Below are 24,671 nucleotides of genomic sequence, written 5' to 3'. Positions count from 1 at the left end.
TTTTTCTTCCCATTTTTGCGTTTTCATTTGTCTGCTTTTTTTTGTGAACTCACCTTTTTTTTTTGCACAAAAATTTGCTTTCGTTGTAGAATCTGAAAGTAAAAGCAAAAGTTGTTGAACAGGTTAATAATAAGCGAAAATTGATGGACAGCCAAAGAGTTTAAAGAAACTTCGATTGGCTGCGGCAAAAGCCCGAAGAAAACCAAAGCCATAGCTTGATAGGGCAGATCTTAAATATCAGATATGTATATGTATGTATGTCTAGCTGAATGTAAACTCCTAGTGATATGATTTAGTGCTGAGCTGAAGCTGAACAAAATGTTGTTAGATTATTTGATAAATGATCTTTCGCCAGCTGTATTAGACGGCGCGTTTGTCGCTTAAGTCATTTGTTTGCTGGTTTCTCTACGTCTCCTCTGGAGCTCTTCCTTTTGTGGCAGCCGCTTCTTCGGCTCTAATAAGATCATAAAATGGAAAACAACAGCAAATTGGCATAATAAAAGCATGAGCATGAAATTAAGCTAAAGCCCGCATCATTCTGCCCAGTTACAGTTACTGTTTCTTTTTTCTTCTGCTGTTTTCTGTTCTTTTGCTTCAGGGCAAACGCGTATCGCTTCAGTGTCGTGGTAAATTACCGTTACCTAATGACACACGACACGTACCAGAACGCGGCTGCACGGCGGAGAGCAGAGGGTACGGCATATGGGGTATAGAGGGCGCTGGCCCGCTTCCAAACGTGCCGCAGACCCCGGCGATGAGATAAGCCTCACAGCAAAAGCCACAGAGCCAGAGCCAGAGACAGAGCCACAGCAGCTGAACAGCAGCGGCTAGAAGCAAAAGCCGCCGCTGTTCAGCTGCTTGGCCAGAATCATAATGGAGCTGCGCATAGTGAAAGTTAATTGAATTGCCTGCCTTCTGGCTGCCCACTCAGTTGGCCATCAGAGTACATAGAAGCTGACGATTATTAGTTGCGCGAGTGGAGTTCCTCGAGTTCTCGAACCAGCTCAATTGTTATGTTGACTCTGATCGGAACCGATGGGGCTAACCCCTGCCAGTATAATCTGTAATAAAGAAGCTGCGTGATATTTGACGTCGACTCTGTTTACATATGGATCAAACGCAGTTAGCTGCAAATTGAACTGGTTCCAGACAGGATCTGGCTTGGGTTCATTTCATCTTGGCAATCTAGAATATGAGCTGAACTAGGAATAGTCTATGATATAGTTTTAATTGACGACAAGATTTGGTTAATTAACCCAGAAATGATTCAATGCCTATTTTATAAAATTTTCAAATTAGCATATTAATATCTAGTTTATAAAGTTTTAAAGTTCTTCTTAATGTTCTTTTTCATTGGAAGATGCCGCATATTAAATTAGAAAAGTTCATTATTTGTATTTATGTTCTCTTATTTTATATTTGTTTCTTTATACTTTTCTTTTTTGAGCTAGTCAGATTTATCTTTAGGATTCGTGGAATTGTGTAGATCTCTGGCTAGATAATTAACTTTTCAAGAAGTTTTGTGCGGACATCTCAAGTTATTCATTGTCTTTAGATGGATCTATACGATATGTTGATCTGTTTACATCTATCACAATATATCCTGAGCCCAGCTGCTTCCCATTGAATCTCAGAAAGTTCTGTCAATCTCACAGTTCTGTTCAGCTCAGTTCAGTTCCAGCTAATCTAGGTTGGCAATGCTCCAGTGTCTAAGCTAACGGCTTTATAAACGTATAAATCCCGGGAAAACGAACAATGTTTAACGCATAATCAACTCGGGCGAATCTGGCAAACGGGCCCAGTTTCACGCTAACTTTGAGCTCTGTAACCGAATTGCGTTCGCTTCGCATAAATTGTTCCCGCTGCCCAGCAACGGGCACTTTGCAGCTCTTTATAATAAACAAAAAGGAAATGTATATACACATATACATGTCTGTGTGTGTATGTGCATGCGGCGAAAAAATTGTTATGCATGGCAATTTTCCATTTTGAAGCCTCGGTGTTTTAATGCCATGAATTACATTTGACTCGCAGTTCTTGCCCTCGCCTAGACGCGGGCCAGCTTCTCTGCATTGTTGCGGCCAGCAGAGCAGGGCTGGGCGGCAGGGCCAGAGCCAAAAGTGAAATATTTTAAACACCACCGAGCAGCTATGAGTACGTGCCGCCCAGTGCAAGTGTATGTGTGAGTGTGTGTCTGTGTGTGTGCGAGATGATATCTAAGAACCCAAATGGTCTAAGCCAGCTGCTCTTCTTCTGCTACTCCTGCTACTCGAATGCCATACCAAGTGCCAGCGCTTGGTGTTGCAGTGTCAGTTTTGCATCTGTAAACAGAGCGAAACGTGGCCAAAACACACACACACACACAGACACACGTATATACAGAAGTATAGTTGGCAATTGCAGTTGCAGTTGCAGTTGCAGTTGCATTTGGCAGTTGGGCGTGGACGCGCTGAACAGATTTGCATAGCTACAGCTACAGCTACAGCTACAGCTGGGGCCTAACGGGGCCCAACCTTTTACCGACCCCAAGGTATTTGGTTACCTTATGCAAATTCAACCAGCAAATTCATGGGCATTGCCCAACGGATATGGACTATGCGGTTATTACCATTTATAGCGTTCAGCCACGGCTATGAACCGTAGCTGAATGCCAACGGGCCAAGTGCAACTGCAGCAGATATCCGGATACCAGATACCAGATACCACATACCAAGGGCTGCCGCATACAGATTCCGCGATGAGCTAAAACATTTCTATTGCTTCTGCTGTGCCAAGTGCTTTGGCTCCAACACTTGTGAAGGATATGCTTCAGGCTCGGCTTAAATAGAGGCTGAGTCTATCAGCCGATTCATGTTTGATGCACTCATATATATACCATACATATGTATATGTATATCTCTTTCCATATCTAACTATTCATACTGGGCTCCACTGCGTGCAGGCTGGCCCCCACTTTAATTCGTATCTATAGATAGCTCTGCGCACATTGTGTGTTCCAGCCAAAGGTTCAATTGAGTGACCCTGCCTCGCCTGCTCCTGCTCCTGCTCCAGCGCTGCCTCCCTTGAGGCCTGTTTGTGTTGTGCTGCTGGTGCAACAGTTGCTCTTGTTAACCCCGAGAGAGAGAGAGAGAGGGAGAGTGGGCGAGAGGTGGAGTGTCTTGTTGCACATCCTATAGCAAACAGACAACAGCTAGCGAAATCCTGTACTGGCCTGGCAGGAGCAACAGCAACTCGACACCAAATGGTCGCCATTATCCAAATGGCTGACATGCAACGACATTGATGATGTAGTTCTCTAACCAGTGACCAGCCCAGCCTCACATCTCCTACCACTCCCCCCACTCTGACTGGCAGCTCCTCCAGTTGCCAGTTTTGGTCTTGTTGCTTGGTTGTTTGGTCTGTTCTAATTGCTGTTTGCCTCGTGTTTTAGCTCGTTCGGTTTGGGGGATTTGCCTCTGTCCCTCTCTGTGTATCTGTGTGTGTGTGTGTGTGTGTGTGTGTCGCTGGGGTGTTTAACTGCGATTTGAGTCACGTTTCATTACTCGTGATGCCAGACAGTAATCACTTGATTTTCCAGCCATTTGCCGGCCTGTTTTTGGTGTTGACTCTGCCAAAGACAAAGCTGCGGCCAGAGTAGATGCCAGAGTCACGTCCAATTTGATTTTGTTTCTCTTCTTCTTCTTCCACTTCTCTTTTTTTTTATTTTGGTTAGCTGTTAGCTACCACTCTACGTAGCTTGTTAGTCGGACGACTGGCCTATGGCAAATTCTAATTTGGTTCTCTGTCTGTCTCTCTTTTTTTTGTATATGCTTTGATCTCGTGACGCTTGTCATTGCACTCGAGACGGACGCTGATCTTCATTTGCGCGCCATGCAGGCGACAGGAACAGGGACTCGGCGGGGCGGGAGCCGGAGCCATGATAATCAATTAACCCTGGCCAAATGGGCAGCCTGAACAGCCTGGATGGCCTGGGTGGCTGCAGCTGCAGCTGCAGCTGGAGAGGGGTTTTTGATATCGAGTCATTTCGCATTTGGTTTGTGCTCTTTTGACGCTTTGTCTTAGACCTGATTGCGGTTCGGGCTTTTACGTGTTGCTGCTGCCATTGGCGATTTTCAATTTCGCATCGCGGTTAACCTCAAAACACGGCCAGCCATTAGCAGTGCATGAAGGCATCTAACAATCCAGACAACATCGCACTCGCACTCGCACTCGCACTCGCACTAGAAATCGCGAAATACGATACTTGTTCTGGCAGAGAGCTGCGAGTTCTGCTTTTCTATTGCTTTGTCATTTCTTCTCTATATAGGTAAGGCTTTTCAGTTGGATGGAGTTTTCTACGTTCACGTATCCATGACATGCTGGGAGAAATCGCAAGAAACTAATTTCACATGATCCACGGTCGACGATCTTCAGCTTCAGATCGATTTACAAGCCGCAGATATTTTAATTATCATTATAATTACACAGAACCAAGCTCGGCATGGGAAAAGAAACTATCGTATGCAGGGGAGAAGGCTGAATACGAATATTCCATTGGCTATATGAGAGACTTTCATAAGTTGTTTAGAGAAATGTAAATGCAAATAAATAAATATTGGCGTTTTTTTTTGGGAGGCTAGCGATGTGTGCGTGAGCAGTCACGAAAAATGCATTTAGGCACACATTTACCGCAATGAGACGACCAAAAATTGTAATTTAAGTTTATAAAATTCCCAAACAACTTGCGAGCTGCATCTTCGGTGGACTTGGCTGGGGCACGTATCAAAGATTTGTTTGGGGCTCAGCTGCTTTTTTTCGTTCCTTTATTTTGGGAAAGGCGACAGAGTCGGCAGCTGGCCGTGCGGCTAAGTAGGTTAATTTTGACCGGTTTGTGGCAACTGGCAAACGCCATTTGGCTAACAACTGCAGCAGTTGCAGTTGCCGTTGCAGTGGCAGTTGCTGTTGCTGTTGCAGTTACTCCTGCTGATTGACTGCTGAGCTGGGCTGCCTTATTAGCCGTCTACTCTTTTATTTTCCCTGCATCTATTTAATGAAGCAACAAAGCGCTGCAACAACTGCTCTAACGATGCAAATGTCAACGTGGCCGGCCCCAGCCCTCTTGTCGATCTTGGATCAGCGTTGCTCAATCCTTGCCCTGCGCTGACATTGAATTCCTCTATCGCAGTTCGTTGATCTCGTTAATGCCGGCTAAACAGAACCTTGGCCACCAACAGCCAGCCAGTCAGTCGGTGTATTGATAGATGCAATTACATATACATAAATACACACTCACACACATGCACATTCAGTTGGCAATAGTTGAGCTATATGCAAATGAGACGCAGTCATTGCATTGTCAGTCTATTTGAAGTGTATGTATGTGTGTGTGTGTGTGTGTGTGTGTGTGTGTGTGTATGACATCTTCTGAAACTCTGAAAATGACAGCTGATCTGTTGCAGCACTTCCTTTTTAAGCCCCACTCGAGAGCGTTGAAGATGCTCCAACTCTTTGGCATTTGGCATTTCTCTCGACAATTTCCGAATCGCAAGTGACTAACGGGAATTCGGTCATTATATTGGAGCAGGAACTATCAATATACGAAATCTGAATCAATTTGCTATTGATAAATATTTTATCTAATTTGATTTAATATGTATTTCTCTCACATTGATCTATTTGATATACGAAAATATTTTCGACCTTTATTATGCATTCTTTTACTTCCAGTTGTGTTTTTCTAATGCCTTTATATAACAGCTTCTTCATATATATCTTTCACTTTGATCGCCTTACAGCTTCTATATCAATAGTTTCTTTCTTCTTCTTGCTGCTTTCAGTCCCTCTACAATACAGTTGGCTTCTCCCTCTCTGCTGCTCCCTTATTGACTCTTTGTTAATGGATTTCGAATGACAACGTGTGCTAGATATAAACGATTCAGACAGGTTCTAGTTAATATTATAATCAGTGATCGTAAACATTTTCGTGCTACAGCCAGGCCACAATCGATTAACAGATTTCCTGACGGTTTCATTCTCCCTCTGTCTGTTTGTCTGCTTGTTCGTCTGTCAGTTTGGACAGTTGCCTGGTGCTAAGTGCGTTTCGGTTCTCCATTGATTTATAAACATCAACTGCACGGATCACTCAATAAGCTAGCTCCGACACTTTTCGACTGGGTCAGGGGTTGAGGCAAGGCAGGGCAGGCATCTGCAGATCTATTTGCATATATAAATATATGTATATATATATATAGATATATATACTTGAAGCTTAGTAACCATAAAAGGCCGCCTGGGCGAGAGTTTCGAGTTGAAGCCAAACAAAAGGTAACAATCTTAACTGGCCAGCCCAGCCTCGTTTGGCATGGCCTTAACTGGAGAGCTGCAGACCTGAAGAGCTATAGGTCTGAAGAGACGTGAGCTGAACTCGAAGCCATTTGGTGTTGTCGCCGTTGCCAGTTGCCGGTTGCGTGTTATCTCTGGGGCCGCCTTTAGCATAAAACATAAATAGCGACTGCATTCAAATGAGTCTGACAAACAAACTAAACCAAAGCAACAGCCATGGCCACAACAACGTTCACATCCACATCCACGTCCGCGGCCACGTCCGAGCTGCAGTCGCATCCATGTCCACATCCACGTTCACGTCTCTCGAATAAGGCGCGGGGAAAAAGAATGAAAAATGCAAATACATGCACAAAAAAAAAAAAGCAGAGAAGAAATAACAACAAAAAACTTAAGAGAACCGAATGCCATGGAGCAGTGGACAGCAGCGAACCTCGGCAGGCTGAGCGTTTGGTTTGGCGGCCGCGTGGGCGCTGCATGTGCCACAAATGGCAACGCAAATGCCGCACACTGTGCAAAAACAAAAAAAAATAAGGGAAAAACAACAACAAAGAGCGAAGCTATTAATCGAGCTTTCGCTTTAAGATAGTTTTAAGACAGCTTTGAGATAGCCCAAGCAGAGCTTTAACATTGCTTAAAGATGGTGTAAGCCAGATCTGAGCTAGCTTCAAGTTCGCTTTAAGAGATTTTCGTAGATTGCAAATGTCGAGCTTCTTTTTGATGACAGCTTTAAGCAGTTTTGGTTTATTTTTATCAAAGAATTGAAGGGAGAAAATATGTTTAAAGCTCAACTTAATCAAGAGTTGAAGTTTGCTAAAGTTTAAAAATGAAGACTCTAAAATGAATCATGCCAAGTAAAGAGAAAATTCATTAAGTTTTTTTTTTTAATTGACAACTGCCAAATATTTGAACAATATATTTTCTGCCAAACAATATTAGTAAATGTTGCATTTCACTTAATTGTACTTTGTGAATATTTGAACTTGAAACAGTGTAGCAAAGTTTTTTGTTGCAGTGTGAAGATCGGAGGATGTGCTGCATTTTGCAGCTTGTTAAAGGCCTACTCAATAATTGCAATTATTTCTCATATTTTATGAGCACATTTCAATAATGAAGCCACCAGACAGCCGACAGACAGATGAAGTCAAAGCCAAAGCCGAAGCTGGAGCTGGAGCTGGAGCTGGAGCTGGAGCTGGAGCTGGAGCTGGAGCTGGAGCTGTGGCTGAAGTCAAGGCTGCAGCTGCAGTCGGAGCTGCTGTCGAACGGCGGATGGTCACTGCCATAGCGGGTGCATTTGGGGCGTTTTTAATGAGGCTTAAACTGCCAGTCAGCCGGGCCGTCAGGCAGTGGCCAACGGCAGCCAGCTTGGCAATTTGGTCTTTCATTTATGGCTAAATTGCTAAATTTGGTTGACTCCGCGGCGCTGGGTTGTTATCGCATCGATTTAGAATCGATTGATCGATGGCTGCTGGCGCAACTTTCTCGCCAACGTTGGCATTCCTTCAGCAGTGCTCTGCCCCCATTTTGCCATCCGGCATCCGATAGTTTTGCCAACCATTCACCCGATACCCGCCGGCCTAATGCATGTGTGTGTGTGCTATCGCTAATGGTGTGCACTTAATGGCCAAAATGAAATGTGTATTTCGCTTCTCTGCCCAATTCAATTGCCCAATTGCGTCTAAATTTCCAGTGATCAGTTTTCTATTTTCAGTTTTCAGCTAGCCGGCCCTAGCCAATTGCCCAGTTTCCTACGGTACTAATGCCGTTGCCCAAAATGCTGCCTGAAGTGTGCAAATCTCGGCCATAATGAACCACAGCAGCTGCCTGACTAAAACGGCATCTAACACACCATTAAATATCATTTGTTATGCCAAATTGTCTACGAGTGTATTTTGGTCGGAACGCTATCGATTCTGATACTGGCTGCCCATACGGGGATTTCGTGTCGTCTGATGATTGCTTTGCTGCCCAAGCTGTGGCTAATAGCTGGAGATAAGCCGTGATTATATGAAAGTTCTGCTAGCCCGCAGCTGTAGAAGACCTTAAACAGCTAGACGAACGGAAAATCATAATTAATTTTCCCGCTCAGAGTCGACAGCAGGCCAAAGCTGGCCATCGCTCCTCATTGTATCTCAGCATTTTCAATAAGAACTTTTAATGATAGAGTCAGCCAATGGCTATGATCCTTTAGCATCTTGCACTCGAGGTGTTGTGTGTGTTTGTGTGTGTGTGAATTGCGACTGATGGCAGCTTTCAGGCCTAGTCGGCAGGCCGTCAGCGAAAAACGAAAAATAAATGTGATGACAGACATTTGACTGATTGACTGATGGGCATTAAGTAGCTAAAATTGCATAACATTCGCGACCAGCAGCAAGAACAGCGGCCTGGCTAGCCCAGCATCCAGCCATCCATCCAGCCATCGGCAACATCTTTGTCTTAGTCTTTGGCTTTGGCTTTGGCTTTGGCTTTGACTTTGACTTTGGCGCTGCGTTCGATGTTGGCCTTTGTTTGGTTCTGTTTAGTTTTGTTTTGTTTAGGCCATTCGCCAGTCGTATTGATGGCAGTGCCGCTGATGTTTAATGCTAATCCCAGTGTCTGTCAGTCTGTCAGTCTGTCAGCTGCCAGTGGGTAGGTGCCTCAACAGCAGCAGTGGCAGCACTTACAGCCGGAGGAGCTGCACCAGCCCCTGCCAGCAGCTGCAGGCCAAGTTATTGTTACTGTTATTGTTGTTGTTGTTGCTGCTGCTGGCAGACGAAGATGAAGCTGGCATTGTTGGCAGCCTGGCTAGCAACCATCGCTGGCATTTTCATAAAGTCCGCAAACAAATGACAAGCTGCGAGTGCTTGGACTCTGCCTTCAACTCCTTTTCTAGCGCTCGCCTCGACTTCTTCTATCTCTGCTTGAATCTCATAGCCCAACTCTTTCGCTAGCAATTCAAATAAGCCGCATCATGGTTACTGTTTCAGTAGTGGATGCTGCTCCAGTTCCTGCTTATGGTAAATCTACCTCTGAAATTCTCTGCTCATCCACTTGCAGATTTCTTTCCAGCTTCCTTCCCATGCTACGTTAATTTTACTTCTTCTTTCATATCCTTGCCATCTTCTGCTCTTCTAATTGTCTACAGCTTCACCTATTCACATCTAGTCACTCGTTAAGTTTTAACTTGAATTCTTTCTTTTGTCTGCCGTCTCCTGCTTGGACTTGCGTGTCTTTTAAAGCTTTTTCCTCCTCTGCCATTTCGCCTCTCATTAGCAGCCTCCTTTTAAATCTGGCAAGGATCAGCTCTATTCCAATTACTCTTGTTTTCAGTTCATCTCTCTGCCATCATCTGCTTCCTGGTCGCTAAGCTCCTCGTGCTGCGCTCATTAGCAGCCCGAACAGCGAACTTTGTGTGACAATTTGTACCACACAATGGAACGCATTGTTAGCAGAACTCTTAGATCGCCCCGTCGTCCCCCTGCCCGGGCGGGTGTATCCGTTACTTGGCTGTTAGAGTTACCGCTGCTGTTGGCCATTTGTTCTTGTTGTTTGTTGGACGCTCGAAATTGCCCATAAAGTACAAAAATGTATGTGCCAAGCCATTGGCAATGACCACAGCAGAAGCAGAAGCAGCAACAGCAGCAACAGCAGCAACAACAGCAACAACAGCAACAACAGCAACAGCAGCAGCTTGGACAACTAGGAACAGGAACCAGAACAATATTCCGCCAAGTTCATGAAGCGAACACTTTGTCGTTGGCCAAGTTTGCTGCAATCGTAGTACTGGATGTTGTTGCCGTTGTTGTTGTTGTTGCCGCACGCAATTTGGAATTTATTTGCACAATAATTGGCAAGCTGAATCAATAAACGCTTGCGGGCAGCCAAAAGCAATAAATTTACAATTGCCACTTCTAAATGACGATAATGAGCACGAGCATCATCGTGTTCAATCACGATGATGATGATGATGATGATGAAGCCGCTGCGGGCCGGAGGGCGCACAATTCGAGCAGCGATGAGAAATGACCCAATAAGCCAGGCGAATAAATGAAAACGCAGCGCGAGAGGCGCAGAAAAAAAGGGAAATTGAATTTGCAGGCGAAAACAATCGATAAATTTGTATCGATTTATGAGAGATTGCCTTGTGGCTGGCTCGCTTGCCTGCCAGCACATAAATCAGACGGCAGCCAAGCAATTAAAGCTGAAAATAAGTGCAAGATAAATATGAAATTTCGCACTTATCGATAATTGAACGCTGATCGATAAGTAATTGAGCGAGTGTGCTAATTGCAGGCAAATGTGTGCCACTTTCCCAGCTCATAGCTGGTTGGGAGTGGCTTGCTAACGAGCAATCGAATGGCAAAGAGCAAATGCAATTTAAGCATTTTGTGGCCAAGTCGAGCAAACAAAGCTCAGCGGAAATGGATGGAGTCGAGCTGATAAGCGAGATAAAGGCTCACAGCTAAACAGCCAACAAAACGAGCCACCAACAACAAATAAACCAGTGCTGCGCACGAAGAACGGTCAACGATTTGTGGCACACACATGAGACCCAAAGTTGCCAGATACAAGCGAGAGATACGCGCAGTTTTGTGGCAGCAACAACTTCCTCATACCAACAGCAGCAGCAAGCAGCATCTAGGCAAGCAGGCAGCTTGACAGCGAGCGAGAAAGAGAGAGAGAGAGAGAGAGAGTCAGGGGGCTGGTGCATAGCTTAATTAGTGCAATATTGTGGCGAGTTCGTTGCCTAAGTCTTTTGTGTGTGCCTCGCTTCAAGTGAAGCGAATAGCGCACGGTTGTTGCCAAAGACTTTTGTTTTCAGATGTTATCAAAATATTGACGCCAAGACCACAAATCACAAACGAGCAGCAGCAACAGCTGCAAGCACCGTTACGGTAAGCGCAAGTTCGTTGCCTAAGTCTTTTGTTTTCATTGATCGAAGTAGTGAGAGCTTTCCAATAAAACAGTGCCAATAAAACAGTTGCAAGCTGCTTGGCTGCCCATGCCCATGCCTCTTATTGTTAACTCTCAGAATAGTGACAGGTTCGTTGCCTAAGTCTTTTGTTTTATTACCCGAAATAGTTGCAAGTTTGTTGCCCAAGTCTTTTTTTTGCTGCTAGCTATCAGAATAGTGATGGGTTCGTTGCCTAAGTCTTTTGTTTTCATGCCATCATAATATTGATGTGAAGTGCTGAAGCGCAGCGTTTACGCCCAAAACACGCACACACACACACACACACGCGTAGCCCACAAATCTGTATCCAGCATCCACTGCCGCAAGCACCGTTACAGCGCAGCCTTCAAACCGTCGAGGCCGTCGAGGCCGCCGCCTGCCCGAGCAATAATCAAAAGGCGAATTAAAAATAGACATAGAAATTAATTGCAATGGCAGCGGCCAAGCAACGATGTGGCCGACGGGGTGCGGCTGCGACAGCTAAACGCATCTTGGCATCTTTGTGGCATTGGCATGAAGATGCATCTACAGCTGCATCAGATAATGAATTATATGGTGAGCGGCAGAGAGCGGGCGCGGGCGAATTGAAAGAAAGATTGTGAGACGCGCCCTGCGCTGGACCGACTCTGACTAGGCGTTGGGGCGTTGTTTCTGCTGGAATTGTTGCCGCCTGTCTTTTGTCTCGGTGCGGCTGGCTGCTCTTCTTCTTCTATTTTGAAAGCGGCAATTCATTTTCGTTTTGTCAGCAGCAACAGCACCAAGAAGAAGAAGAAGAATAAGAAGACGAAGAAGAGCAGCAACACTTAATTGTTGGCCAGTCGTCAACAGTTGGTGGTTCAAACAAATCAAAAGCAACGTCCAATGGCCTGTTGGCGGCAACTATTGCTGCTGCAGCAACAGCAACTGTTGGTGCTGTCTAAGCGTTGCTCGCATTACTCAATGTCATTGAAAGCCGCCAACGCTGCCGCCAAAGCTAAACTTGCGGCTGATCGTCAATTAGGTGGGGACCAAAGACCACTGACATTTATCTGCAGCCACGCAGCCCTAATTGTGAAGTATGGCCAGCAACAGTTGCAATCACTGCTGCCAGCCCAGCACCGGCCCAACATCGGCCCAGCCAGATCAGCCAGTCAGTCAGTTTGAGTGACTAATTGCCAACTGATTGCAGCGCAACGCTTTGCCTTATAAATAGGCCCAGCAGCAGCAGCAGCAGCGGATCACAGCTGAGCCGAGTGGCCAGTGCCCAATGCCGACTGTCGGCTGTCGACTGCAGCAACAGCGATTAGACGCTGCCGCTGCCAGCCCCCAATAGCAACATTAACTGCAGCGCAGTTAATCAACTGCAGATCGCTGCAGCTCAGCAACACCTGCCATTGGCATCTGAGTGCCAAGTTGAGTAAAAGCTGCCCAAAACCGCATCGCGCTCTCTTCTGCTGTGAAGCTGAACTCCGATTCGCGCAGACTCGATGAGGCGACATCGACATGGATTCGCATCGGGATGGCAACTTACCTCTAGAAGTTGCAGCTCGAAATGTGATGTCGATGAAACTGTAATTTGAAATGGAAATAAAAATACAGTTAGTTCAAGTTTGTGGCATTTCTTTAAGTGAGCTTACAATAGAATATACAAATACCAAAAATAATGTTTTAGATGTAACACTAAATTCTATAGCTAAATAACTTTATTTCAGTATTTCAGTATTCTTTTGTATTTTATATACATTATAGATGGGCGTGGCGAGTTCAAATCAGCTAGTCTTAAATTTTGAATATTTATTTATAATTTATTATATATATATGTATTGCTTTTTATTCAAGCAAGAGCATATAAAATAATTTGATTATAGATCTTAGATCTTAAATTCAAAGTGTTTAGTAGGTCTGCATATATGTACCTACATCCATATTTAAGTCCCATTAGACTGCCTGAAAATCCCAGCTAATTTACAACTCAATTCGAGCTTTATGGGTCTCTCAGCACTATTCTGAATAATCGCCCAGGCAAAATTAGCATAACAAATACTGTCTAGAAGCATGTTTATTGAGACTTGCATTATGAGTGGGTTTTGGCTTATCTCAGAATTGAAAGATATTGTTTTTGCTTCTGTTGACTTTGTTTTTCTTCTTTTTTCGGACGCTCAATGCATGTAAAACCAATGCATAAATCTTTAAGTCCCATCTGGCAGCATTTCCCCAAAAATAGTCAAGCTTCTTCGCTTTCAGCTGCCACTCCACAGCAGCAGCAGCTTTCTTTGGCTGCAGCTAATCGGACGGACACATCTCGGCCGCATCTTTCAACGCTGCGCGTAAACAATGCGCCTTAATTATTAGTTATTCCCGAATCTGATCATAATAACAATCAGGGGAAATGCACTTTACGGGCGAGCATGCAGCTGGGCAAGCGCGGAGAACGAGTTTTTTTTTCGATTTTCATTTTGGATTTTTTTTTCATTTTCTTCATTTTTTTTTTTTTTTTAATTTAAGCTACTTTTCTTTGGCTTTGAAGATGAACAGCAGGCGAATGCATATTTGAACTTATTTGATGGTCAGCTGAGAGCTGTTGTTGTAGTTGTTGTTGCTGTTGCTGTTGCTGCTGCTGTTGCGGCATTGTCATCATCATTATGATCATTATGCCGTTGGCTGGCAGTTGCTTCATTCTGGTTTCCAGCAGCGGCAACAACATGTTCTTCGGCTAGTAAACCGCTAGCTAACCGAAGGCCCCGACCCGGCCCGCTTGCTTTGGCTGAAAAGTTGCTGCGTAACGGTATCTACTACTCGCAGCAGCTCCCAGCTAGCGCGCAGCTCGTCTAATGGGTTATTGATATACGCGCTGACTGGCTGAGAAAAAAATAGACGCAAAGCAAAACAAAACAAAGCGAAGCAAAGCTAAGCAAAACAAAACAAAATAACACAGAAAAGAATGAAGAATTGGAAAAGCGAACAAGCAAACAGGCGAACGTATTGCCATGCCACGCCCATATCGACCCGACCCCTGGCAGCCACCAGGCAATAAGCAGACGGCCAGCCCACCTGGCCTCTAGTTTGGTGGGGCACTCGCCGCCAAGTCGTCAAGTCGTCAAGTCGTCAAGTCATCATTCAATCGACTGCATCAGCAACAGCAGCAGCAGCTACAGCGAGTGGAAAGTGCAAAAAGAAATTGTTGCGCTGCTTGAGGCAGCCGGAGATCGGGACACGGACTAGCGGATATATTTGCATGCCACCAATAACAGCAACAACAACAGCAGCAGCCACAGCAGCAGCCACAGCAGCAGCCACAGCAACTGTAGCAACAGAAACATCCACGGCAATAACATGCTGAGTAATTAAAGTAACAACTACAGCACGAACAATTAAAAGCAAAGACAGAGCGAGGCACAGAGCGAGAGAGACAGAGGGAGAGAGTGAACAAGATCTGGAGACAGGAACATGACGTGTCGTGTCTTCCTCGAAGCCAGAAAAAAGCCATATTTATCTATATATATACACTAATATATATGTATGTATGTGTATAAGTTCATATAAAGTTGCAGCTACAATAACAATAAATGTTTGCTTTCTATTTGATTACTTGACCGAATTTGAAAAAAAAAAAACAGAAAAACAAAAGACTTAAGACACAAACTTGGCCGAGCAATGCTATGCGGCAGGTTAGTTGGGCGGCATTCCCATTAAGCTCTATGCAAATGTGCAACGCCTGGCTGAGCGGCTGCCACCACTGCGGTGCGGTGGTGCTGCTGTGAATAACAAAAGGCACAAGCAGCGGCAGCGGCAGAGGCAGTGGCAGAGTGAAAAAACGATGCCAGCTCACTGCAGTTGCTCCAATTTCCAAAAGAAAATTCTATGGAGCGCGGCAGGTAACAGAGTGATAGATAGAGGAGAGAGAGAGAGAGAGTGGGAGAGGCACTGAACGAGAGAGAGGGCACTTGGCATTCGCACACTCCAAAAATATACCTTACACACACACACACACACACACACAGACTTGGAGTGAGGCATTTGCATGCTGCCCAAGTCTAATTAAAGCTCTGACGCTGCTCATTAAAACTACGGCCTAGTGGCTCAACGAATGAGCACACAAACACTAATATACAGTTGAACTGGGCTCTTGTCCGCTGGACACGTCAAGTGCAATGATATCATTTAGCAGCATGTTGAAATCCAAAAAAAAAAAAGAAAAGAAAGAAAAATGAGCAAGAAGAAGAAGAATCAGAAGAGACGAGCACTACGCCCAACTTGAAATGACACTCGAAATGGGAACACTTTCACACGTTGCACGGACAATGGCACAAGTGCTGGAGTGTAGCTGTTAATCCAGCTCCGGCAAGTGCTTTCCACTTCTGCGGCTCATCATCATAAATGTCCAACATGATGCCGCGAGTCATCATCATTCAATCATTCAAACGCCAGCCGTGAGCTGCTAATCAAGTTAGTTATTTAAATTTGTTTGCTTTTTTGTTTCGAGAAAAGAGAGAACTGAATATTACAAATTCTTTTTGCTGTCATCTTTATGGCATGGAGAATGCGAATTATAACAAGGCCAGGCCTTTGTATATGGCTTTAGAACTTTTGTCGTGGAATTTGTAAATGAAATAGTATTTCGGATGCTAAATGCTCGCTCGCTTGTTCGCCTTTGTGACAGAACTTGAAATGGAAATTGTAGAAAGCAAAGCTGTATTTATAGAAATCCATGAATAGCTGATCTTGGGCTGACTCAGCTGCTAATAAATGACGTCTAAGCTTCTCCATTGTGACTGGGCTTATAACTGCTGATTCCATCAAGAACCAATAAACCTCGATTTCTGTAGTTCATATGCCGTTCCTTTAGTCAATAAAATATTTCTCCATTGTATCTGCAATTCCTATGAAAAGAGCGTTAGTTCTAGTAATTCGAATATTCCTTCAGCCCATTGAAATACCCGATATCTAGAGGAGGACCTCAGCTGTTGCCCTATATACACTTTTCTCACTTCATCTTCATTCTCTCAGCCCGTCTTCGATCCACACCCTCGTGCGACCATTGTGTTTGGATTCTTTGTTGGGCGTTGAATAATTTGATGGCCTAATTGGGAACTGTTGTTGAAAGTTGAGTCAGCTCAGACAGATTCTGCGACAATCAAATTCATAATGGGCGACGCGAACAAAGCCCAACGTAGAATCTTTCTTTCATTTGGCTTAGAGGGCGCGTAGCTAACTACAAATAAAGCCGAGTGAGCGGTCAGTGGGGCGTGCTGTGAACAAAAAAGAAGAAGAAAAACAACCGTTGACTAGCACAGATTCCAGCTAGCTCCCCCCCTCTAAAAGAAAACGAAAATATTTGAGGTGGAACCAGCCAAAAAAAAAAAAAGAATAGAAAAGAAAATTCTGAAAAAAACTGCCAGCTCATCATTTGCAGCATTTCGCGACTTGGAATTCGGAATTGGAACAGGCAGCAGAGAAAAAAAAAAACAAAAGGAAAATGGCAAAGCAGAAGTTGCAACTCAGCGAGTGTTTAAGCGATTTGAGCTTGAGTACACTCATATACACATACACGCTCGCACACTCACTCATATACTCACTCAACACATGTATCGCTGACCATTCAACAGGCACTTGAGGTGTTCGCTGTTTGAAGAGCTTTAAGAACTGGGCGCAAAGTGTTTTGCCAGCTATTTTACCATTTATCCAATTGTATATTTGTACATTTCTTCAATTGTCTCGTTATTCGGGCCCATGGCTCGCGAATCAATTGTCGCAACAGGTGCTGAATTCGTGGACTTAATTTGCTCAGAGTGCCTCAACAGCTGCTGGGATTGCTACAGTTGCTCTGACTGGCTGCTGCTGCTGCTGCTGCTCAGAATGTGGGTCAGCGCCACAGCAACAACAATGCCAAAGAACAACTCCAACTTCAACTCGAACAGCAACAGCAACAACAACTCTTAACTGTGCCACAGCGCATTCAGTTACAACTGCCGCAGCGAAGCGGCACCAAACCCGAAACGAAATGAGCCGCCAGAGCCACCAAATGGTTGAGCCACTGATGGCTGAAATGTGAGACAGGATGAACAAGCATCTTGTTGTTGCTGTAGTTGCTGTTGCATTTTCTTCTTCTTCTCTTTCCTTTTAGTGGCAGTTGCTAGTGTGTAGGCAGTAGACAAGTTCTTAAAGGAAGAAAAAAAAAAAAAAAATAGCAACTCGGAACGGGCAAAGAAAACTTCTTGCAACTGGTGCATCACATTTTGCATAGCTGCTGCATGAGATGGCGCACTTAGATATGAATATGCTGTTTTTCCCCACTTGAAGAAAGCAGCCACAATTTGTCGAAACTTAGTTGGAGTGAGAGAAGCCTAAATGGATTTGTGGCCATGACTTAAATTTAATGATATGTGATTTAGCAATGAAAAGTCATAGAAACTCTTTAGAGTGGTTAAGCAGAGATGAAATAGAAGTAGGACAAAGGTGGAACTTCAGACTAAACTCAATTGAAATTTAGAGTGGAATACGTTTTTTTTGATTTAAATAATAAATTCTGATTTTCTGAACTTTTATTTTTTTTTTCCTTCCAGTCTTATATCATATATGTACTTCATTGTGAGCTGTTTGAAAATTGTATCTTATCAACTACTTAAATATTCGCTTTAACTCTTCTTCTATCCTCTACTTCAGCCCAATGTAAACTCGATCTCGATTTTATGGACCTTCAATTAGCTTTGCTTGAGCTCAATCTACATTTAGTTTTCACTACTTAGCTCTTTTGCTGTTGTCGGTGTTGTTGTTGCTTTTATTTGTTTGTATTCTAATCTAATCAAAATCGATTTCATCAATTTCCGCTGCGAAACTTGGCAACTTGATTGCCAGCAAATGAACTGAAACACATTTAAAAGTGGGCCAAGAAACAACAACAACAAAAAAGCTTTTAGCGCTTAACGTTTAGTTAAAGCTGTTGTTGTTGTTGCTATCGGCATTTTCTCATGTATTTTTGGTTAGTGTTGCTGGCTTTCTTAAGCCTCTGGCAGATGTGGGTCAGCTCTGTAGCTCTCCACCCCAACGACCCACCCGCCCGACACGCATCTCGTGCAGATGGCGACGCAGAATGAGCGACAGATAACGACAGAGAAATCTCTTTCTTTTGCTGTCCGTGATGTGGCGGGTGGTGGTGGGTGGAGGTGGCTGGTGGTGCTTAATGTTGCGGGCGGCTGGTCGTAATTTGTTTGGTCTTGTGGTCTGTGTGGCCTGCTGCAATTAAACGTTTTTCCACTTAAATGCAAATGCATTTCGCTGGCAAGTTCGTTGCTTAAGTCTTTTGTCTTGGGGCATGCAACGCGTACCGTTTCGCTCTAATGTTAAACCGCTTTTATGGCCGCCATTCTATTTCTTGGGGGCTCTTTTACGATTCGATTATAAAGCAACAAGTCATTTTTATACAACATTATTACGTTATTTCCGGGGCGGCGCACTATAGGTGTGTGTGTGTGTGTATGAAAAAACAATAAACTTTAATTTCAACAAAGTCAACTCGCATTTTTTGGCTTCTGCTTAAGATGTGCTCACATATGCATAAGTGTACGTGTGTGCATGTGTGTGTGTGTAAAGCTATAAAAGTAGACGCCGGCCCGAGTGGCGCAGTGGGTAGGTGCAGTGCACTGTGCGCCATGTGGCGGCAGGGGCGTGGCGGGGCAGCTAGTTATTTCTTTGGGGGCTGCTGCTGCTCCGCATTTCAGTTCTTTTTGCTGCGTGCGCTTTTTTTCATAATTTTGTTGCTATAGCTTTTTTTTAATGCGTTTCTCATGCTCTCGGCCCGTTGCTTTTTGCTGCTGCTTATCGTTGTGTGTGTGTCTTTCTTTTACACTAAATGCTTTCCTAATGAATTGGGTGACCAGCAACGACGACGTCGACGCTGACGACGATGGCGGCCCGGTAATAACGGTTAATTGCGTTAATGACTTTAACAGAAAATATAAAGCGCAGGCATTAAAATAATAAAAAAAAAATCTAAAGTAAAGTAGCCAAAGTAGACAAAAAGAAAGAGCATTAAATGTGCCATTGCTGCGAGCGCATGTATGAGTACTTGTGTGCGTGTGTGTGTGTGTGTGTGTGTGTAAGAGAGAGAGAGCGTGTCCAGCTTGGTGGCTTTAGACTTAGTGGGTTTGGATCTTGCCTGCATTTTCCAATGAATTGAAAATGGCGCAAGTTGTGCAGAGCCAAAGCTGCGACTGCGGGCAATCTAAGTGAGTGCTCATCCTGCCGCACACACACACACACATATGCTCGCACACATGCACTCCAGAAATACGCATGCATTATGTGTACTCATATTTGATTTTATTCACATTTGCATTCAAGTTTGTTGCCTAAGTCATTTGTTTTGAGCACACAAACTTAACAAAAACTGTACCGCCTAACCTGAGCTCTGGTTTTACTAAAACTAGTACGAAGTATTTTACTATGCTTCTCAATGATGCAAGCTTGAAAATGTTTCTGCTTTATAATTTCTTATATAATGATAATATCATCATTTGATATATCTTTAGATTGGCACTGCTCTAATCTCTAGCTAGGTGAAAAAAACTTTATCTTTGGAGTGACGGTAGTTTCACTTAAATATTTTTATTATTGTATGCAATTCATTTAGCATTTATATTTTTTTATATTTTATTATTTTATAGTTTTCAAATATTTGTATATTATTAATTTAGTTTCATTTATATTATTTCAAATATTTTGATATATTTGATTAAAATAAAAAGAATAGAAAAAGAAAATAAGATTTGGTGTATGGTTGGGGTTCCTAAGAACTTTAACAAAGGAACTTTTTTGGTTTATTATTATTTTATATATTTTTTTTTTGTATTTTTTATTAAATATTTATATCCTCATAAGAAATAGTTTATCTGCTTCTTGAGGAGTTTTATTTTTATATTTTCGGTACTATTGTTATTGTTATTTATTTTTATAATATCATATATGATAATATCATATATGAATTTTAATAGGATTTTAATTGTGTCTTATATTTTTTTTTTTAGCTTTGTAAATATTATTCTTGTGAAATATAATATTTACTAGGAGATGTTCAGCTCAGCAGTATTTCCCATAACTGTTCATTTACCAGTTTTCTTTCGTACGACCTTCGTGTACATGTTTGGCATTATATTGTAAGTTTCCATTTTCTTAGCTGTTCTTTCTTGTTTCATTTCGGTTTTTGCAACACTTCTTAAAATTACGGAATACCATAAAAAAAATGTATAAAAAAAATTCAGCACTTGTTGAGTTTTGAACTTCACAGACATTTGGAGTTTTGCTTACCTTCGTTATGTTTATATTGCACAATAAATTGAATTAAGAGTTGTTTCTCGAGAAGGCTTTATGTTTTCGTTGACCTTCTTCGGCTTGTATGCGTTGGCTACGAAAATCCTTTCGCGTGTGTTTTTTTCTTTTTGTTTATTTTTTCTTTATTTTTAGTATTGACGAACAGAAAAAAATGCTTGCACTTTCACACTTTCGACACTTTGTTGAGCGCTGTGGGGCACAAGGAGGTGTCTGGTACTCAAATCCGAATGCCACCAAATGTTGCAATGTTGCACACTACCAAGTTCACTAGGAGCACACAGAGTTGTTTGAAAAAAAAAAAGTATTTAGTATGTCCACGCTAACGCTGCTGCTGCTGCTGATGATGCTGCTGCTGCTGCTGCTACTGCTGCTGATGCTAATGCTGACTCGACTCGGCGCTGTTGGCACTTCAATTGCATCACGCGCAATGGCTGGTGGGCCAGCGAGTGCGCCACTTTTATGCTTTTCCCAGAGGTCTCCACAGCGTAGAAGAACCAGCTGGGAGAGCGCACAAGAACAGCGGCAGAGAAAGCGACGCCGGCGTCGTCGTCATCATGTTAAGAAAGCTATGCAGCAGCGGCAGCAGCAGCGGCAGCGATAGCGTCAGCAACAACAACAGCAACAACAGTAGAAGCAGCAATGCAAACGCACGAAGCAGAAGCGAAGAAAAGCGCGAGCCCATTTCTACTTTACACACACACACACATACATTCACATGGGCACTCACACAGACACGGTCGAGCGAGCGTTGCGCCTCTTCTGCAGAACAAGAAAGAGTTCACAAAGCTGAGAACGAGAGAGCGCGCTCTCCAAACTTACAACAACTATAGCGCACGCGCGCACACACACTCTCCACGGAGAGTTGGACTTGAGGCGACCTCAAGCTTAACAGCAGCAGCAGCAGCAGCAGCAACAACAGCAGAGCTAGCAGCATTAACAGCGCTCGCTTGGTCGTAGCATTGAACTTGAACAACAGAGCGCCCACTGTTGCTGGCTGTGAGACAAGCAGCTCGCACGCCTCTCTCCGCTCTCCGCTCGCCATTCGCCCCACTTTGCTGTTGTCTCTACATTACATGCTGAGAGACAACGGCACCTGTTACAGCGCATCGATTTGCATGGCTACCGTTCGGGGCGTTATTTAGTGTGGCAGGGGTAGAGGGCACGCGGGCGAGCGGGCGGGCAGGTGGGCAGGTGGGCAGGCGGGCAGCCGCTGGGAATCAGTCGTAATCTTGTCAGCATCTGTGATGCGGTTGATCCACTATTGACCGATAAATATGCTAATGAATTATGCGCAGTCATTGCAGCAGCAGCTACGGCATGTTGTGTAATCAGGCAGCGATGCCAGCCCAATGATAAATATGGGCGTACTTTATTGATGGTCGTCAATGTAATGAACAAACATCCATTCTAACTGTACTCGAATTTAGAATGCGTCTCCACGTGCTTCCCAGAAGAGTCACAAATATTGACTAATTGCTGCTGCTGCTTGGCATACCTGAATGTCTTACTAGATTATTTACCTTTCACAGTTAACCTTTGGAATAACTTTCGGTATGCTAAGTTTGTTGAATTTAGAGAACTTCTAATTTACAAATGTTGGATGGGACTTTTCAACAGAAAAATATATATACACATATAGAGTTTTCGGTTTTTTTCAATTTGAATTATTTTCTAAAAGTGCATATACATCATGTGATATCTTATACGTTTTAGAGAACCGAGTAATACTTGTACAATTATATATCATCGTAAAGTCGAAGTTCTCAGTTAACAGTGCCTTATTCTCAAGTTAGTTTCAGATGAACTCGAATATCTAATAAATAAAGCATCATAGTTTATCATATCATATTTTATTCTATCAAAGTTTTATTCATTCACTGTCTTCAAGCAAAAGGCAAACAAATTGTTGGTTTTGGGGTATTTGTAGAAAACATATTAAAGTTTGAGACGAGGTGGGTGCTATTCGAGTTCTGAATTGTTATGATTATTCTCAGAGCTATCCTATATGAGTACTAGCATTTATTCTTTGATCTAGCTTTGCAGTATTTATACGATATATTTATGAATTTCCATGCATATTATTTTATTTCGACTTCATTCAATATATGGTGATAATACCTATAGTCCATGAACCATATTATGTGAATTTTATCACTGTTTTCTAATGAATCCACATCCTCATTCAGCAGTGGCCATAGTGTTTATCCTACATATACAGCGCCAAATCACACCAAACATAAATAAGTCTTAGTGCGGGTTTAGAAAGCTGCAGTTAGCTTCTATAGAAATAAATATTACATTTTATGTACATCTGGCATGTACAATAAACATGGAGGTCTCTGGCCAATGGCCATGTGAATTTTTCAGCTTTTCAAGCATTTCGTTTCATGTTTTTTTACTGTTTTGCTTAGTTATTTCTTCTTTATTTTTTATGCGAATAGAAAGTGGTTGGGGTACAGCATATTTTGTTGATATTATGCCAATTAAGGCAAAGGGTGACAAATTCTGCGGCCGTTACGTCCGAACTATGTTAAGTAAAAATGTAAAAGAAAGAAAGAAGAAAATCAGCTGAATCGCTGGCCATATTTGCATTAAACATTAACGGAGTTGCCTGCGAGGCGCAAAGAACTAACAGCAACAACAATAAACTAGCTGGAAATGAAGAAAACAAATATTAAAGTGGCTGCCCGTTTTGCGTTTTGCGGGCCAAGGTAGAGGCTGTGTCTGCGGCGACGTCAACTGCGGCGCTGACTTGGGCAGAGACTGCGGCTGCGGCTGCTGCTGCTGCGGAGTAATAAGAATTTAGTCAAGTAAACTCTACGCAGTCGCAGGTCATTGCCATGCTGCTAACGGCGCAGCCAGCAATAATGTTAACAGCGAGCCTTAACAGCGCCCTAACAGCGCCTTGTAGAGTTACCGCAGACGAGCGACTGTAAATGTAATCATAATTCATTAGAGGCGGCATCAATTGAGCTGCAGCTCGCCTTGACATAACAGCAGCTGAAAGAAACGAGAGATGAAAATGGAGATGGAGATGGAGACTTGCCTATGTCTGTCTGACTATCTGACTGACTGCAAGCGACAATAATTAAGATCGGAACGAATGGTGAACGCGCTGCCGCTGCTGCTGCCGCTGCCGCTGTTGACGTCGCAGTCGTTATTGTAGCTGGAGCAGCCGCCGCGAAAGCGTAAAGAAATCACTTAAAATAAGAAAATTGCTTGACGCTTTGGGTTCCGCTTATTTAAGCTGCCGCTGTTTAGTGCACAGAGCAGCAGCCTCACTCCCACCAGCTGCAGCCTGGCTCTCGGCTAGCCCCACCCACCACGCCGCACCTCCCACCACCCACCGTCCCCTGAGAACATGTTCTATGTCACAGCTGCAAAGATCCAAAAGCCCCGTTGTTCGCCATTGCAACTGCTCCGCATTCAAGTAACTGCTGTGTTTTTGGGCGCCAGCTATCAGTTACCTCATACGCTAGTGATGGTTGCGTGATACGAAAATACGATTGCTATAAGTCTATGAAATATGTCGGATATTTCTACAGATTAGATAATCTTATGGAGTGCAGCGCGTTTCTGCGTTCTTCCTCTTGCTAATCAACTGTCTGATTTTTCACTAACACGTTCGATTACATCCATCGCAACCAACTGGCAACCTCGTCAGGACTACACTCCATATTAGTGTTAGCTAACATGTCACTCAATTAATATTAGCCAGTACTATGAATGAACCGACATATTGATAAGATATTCTATTTGAATAATACTATCATCTCCGACAAATATATATAATTCTGATAAATAAAAGCGCTCATCTCTAATAATTTACTGCAATATATGATGTTACAGCCACAGTTCTTATTCCAATCTTAGCTTCAAATATTATGAACCACGCTTGATCGTGTTATATACGATCTATCGGAATTGTATGCAATATTTAATTTCATTTTGATGAATTCCAATGTTATTAGTATGTGATGACTCAAATGAACTGCAGCTGTTCCATTCTGGCAATGAATTCGAACCTGAATATTAACATTATTTAATTGATTTTGCAATTTCACAACTGAGTTTTCTACAGTTAGGGCCTGACATATATGAAATATATTTA

The 24,671-nt window shown here is 43.2% G+C and overlaps 1 protein-coding gene across 1 annotated transcript in view; it reads right to left on the bottom strand.

Moving 5' to 3' along the window:
• The window catches only part of tyn (trynity), a 39,834-nt gene extending 18,821 nt beyond the window's left edge, over positions 1–21,013 (bottom strand). Inside the window, exons 1-3 of the mRNA XM_089265100.1 lie at positions 20,537–21,013; positions 12,765–12,802; positions 54–92 (exon numbers count right to left, since the gene is read on the bottom strand). The gene's annotated coding sequence lies outside the window, so the exon portion shown is untranslated. The remainder of the gene's footprint in view (positions 1–53; positions 93–12,764; positions 12,803–20,536) is intronic.
• Between the last annotated feature and the right edge of the window lie 3,658 nt (positions 21,014–24,671).

The sequence above is a fragment of the Drosophila navojoa genome, chromosome X, assembly GCF_054131105.1.
Source record: "Drosophila navojoa isolate 15081-1374.11 chromosome X, UAZ_NAV_1.0, whole genome shotgun sequence".
In the NCBI taxonomy this organism is placed as follows: domain Eukaryota; kingdom Metazoa; phylum Arthropoda; class Insecta; order Diptera; family Drosophilidae; genus Drosophila; species Drosophila navojoa.
Note: the sequence above shows the minus strand (reverse complement) of the source record. Positions and strands in the feature narration are given on the sequence as shown.